Here is a 2954-nt window from a genome sequence, read left to right on the forward strand (position 1 = left end):
ACCAAAAGTGGACCCAAATGCAAGACTCAACTGGGGAAAATAAAATCAATGATCCTATAATACAGACCAGAGTCAGCAAACTGAGTTGGAGAAACATCATGTAAAATATCCACAAAAGCAGAGGTAGATCAAAAACAAGCTGAGCAAAAATATCAAAAAGCAGTGTAGAATATATACTGGAACGTTTCAACAAGATATGAAGATGACCTTGCTAAAAAAAGTTGCTGAGGGTGATGGAGGCACACTCTCTCTACGTTTAACTCTGCTTACATGAAAGGTGGGATGGCATCTCATGCTCCTGGGAAGCTTTAGTCTCACAATTACGTGATTATCTTTGACACAGGAAATAGTCAAATTAATCTCAGGAATAGTCTACATGATTCAGTTCAGAGTTGGCAGATAAAAAGTAAAGTGATGGTAGAGACCTATTTCGATCAACAGCCATCTTTTTGGCCAAAGACTGTTTCTGAAAGACGCTGCGTGCTTTAACCTAGGACTGGTGGCAGTGACTGGCAAGGGCCAGAGCAGATGGAACGCTGACCTTCTCAGGGGCTAGAAACAAAGAAGGTTTATGGGCAGGGACACATTGGAATGGGGGGAGCCAGTGGATAAGCAAGGTGGTGTGTTGTGAGCAAACTCCAACTAAATCAGCTGTTTACTCCAGGAGAAGAGACATCGGGATGCGCAGGTATGTAGACTATTATCCAACTCCTGATAGATTTGTTTTGACTGTCCATTGGTCTGAGGATGATAACTTGATGAGAGCCTGATAGAAGCACCCAACAAGGTACAAAAGGCTTTCAAAAACTGAGGGACAAACTGTGGCCCCTGTCAGTAACAACATTAGTTTTGAAACCATGGATTCTGAATACATAAGCCATTAAGATCTCTGTTGTCTCTTTTGCAGAGGGCAATTTGACAAGAGGGATGAAATTACCCCATTTTACAGAATCTGTAACAACTGCGAGAATGGTGGTGTTACCTTCTGGTGTTACCCGTGACAAATCCAGAGAAATATGAGATGAGGGTCGAGCTGGAACTGCAAGAGGCTGGAGAAGTACAGAAGAACTGATTCAGGCTGGGCACATTCAGAAATAGCTTTTCTCATGGAAAGCAAACAGAACAGTTGCTATATGACAAACCGTGAAGCTTGTCTATCTTGCTCCTCCACAAGTCATTGCCCCCATGTTGCATGAGGATGGAATGATGTGGTCTTGAACCTCAGTGGAAGAGGCAGGGTCATGCAAACGAGACGAATATCTGCCTTTGCTGTTTTAGAACCACGTCTATAAGACACAATGATATTGAAACGCGCAAAAAGCCCCGTCAAGCCCACCTGGCTTGACGGGGTTCAGTATCTTGACCCTCCGAAAGTGTTCCAAGATTTTGTGTCTGTCCAGACAATGAATGGCCGTTCTGCCCTTTCAAGCCAGTGACGGCATCTTTCCAAGACCACCTTAATGGCCAACAACTCTCAATCCCCAATATTGTAGTTCCTGTCTTCAGAAGACACTTGGATGGAAATGATTATCCTGTAGTGAGGGTTGTGAAAGGACTGGCCCCACTCCAGAATCTGAAGCATTCACCTCCACCACAACCTGAAGCAGAGGATCCGGAATGGTGAGAATCCGAGTAGAGATGAAACATTTCTTGAGCTCTTGGAAGGCAGTGTTAGCTTGGGAAGACCACAGAAACTTAGAAGTTAGAGATGTTAATGCTTGCAAAGGTGAAGCGATGGTATTAAAGACTCTTTTAAATTTTCTGTTTGCAAAACCCAAAAACCTTTGTTTTCTTGGAGTTAAAACTGTCCAGTCTGTGATGGCCTCTACCTTGGACGGATCCATTCCCATCTCTCACTAATCCAAAACCAAGCAAAGAAAAGAGACTGAAACAGACCTCTGCTTTCACATGTAGCTGGTACTGAAAAGTCACTGGAGAACCTTGTATGTTTGGTGTGAGAATGCTCATCAGGGGAAAAAATATAGATGTTTTCTAACTACATAAAAAAAGTTGTTAAGTTTTACTCCGTTTATATACATATTTTTGATAATTTTCGATGGCTATGCTGACAGCTGTGAATGAGCTGTGTCTGTTTCCCTGCCAGTTTCCCTGATTTGTTGATGAGGAACATTGAGCAAGTTCACATTACTGCTACAGATTGCGCGATTTTGCCCCAAATGCTTAAGTGCTCATGAGGTGCTGTTCCTGTTGATCAGATTCTTCAAGATGCGCTGCTCCTGCTGCTCGCATCTTGGGGTCTTCTTTAGATACAGCATGGTAAGTGATAATTTTTAATGTATGTCATTTTTAGACAGCTAACAAGACAAATGAAAAAAAATAATAAAAACAGAATATAAACAACAACAAAGAGTATATCACTGTTCTATTATTACTAAAGGTTGATATTTGAAGACTGATTCACTGTTGTATTTAAAGCTACAACTGCTTAATAAAAGTAATACTCCAAACAGAGGAAATGACTGAAGATTTGATCAGATTTTATTATTTAAAAAAAAATCAATAATAAACAAGTAACCTATGAGAATCAGGAAAGGTGAAAGTATAAAGACGATGACATGATTATAGAAGTGTCCCAAAATATAATTCTCTGTACCTGATGTACCTGAATGCATCATTCAGTGTACCTGAATGCACTTTTCTACTGAGCACTTGTCAGTTTCACACGGTTTTATTTCTGGTAGTAAGGAGTAGCTAGCCTAGGCTAGCACTAGCTTAGCATCACTATGGCTTCTCTCTCTCCCTCCCTTGACTCTTTTCCAACTCTTCCTTCTTCCTCTCCTCTCTCCTGCTCTCTGTGTCAGATGTTCAGTTATTCCTCTGCCTCCTTTAGTGATAATGGGATGTGTAATAAGTGTAGTTTTTTTGCAGCTTTGGAGGCGAGGGTTTCAGATAGGGATGGGCGATATGGACTAAAAAATTTATCACGATAATTT

This window comes from Cyprinodon variegatus, unplaced genomic scaffold (genome assembly GCF_000732505.1).
Source record: "Cyprinodon variegatus isolate N-32 unplaced genomic scaffold, C_variegatus-1.0 Scaffold2057, whole genome shotgun sequence".
Classification (NCBI taxonomy): Eukaryota; Metazoa; Chordata; class Actinopteri; order Cyprinodontiformes; family Cyprinodontidae; genus Cyprinodon; species Cyprinodon variegatus.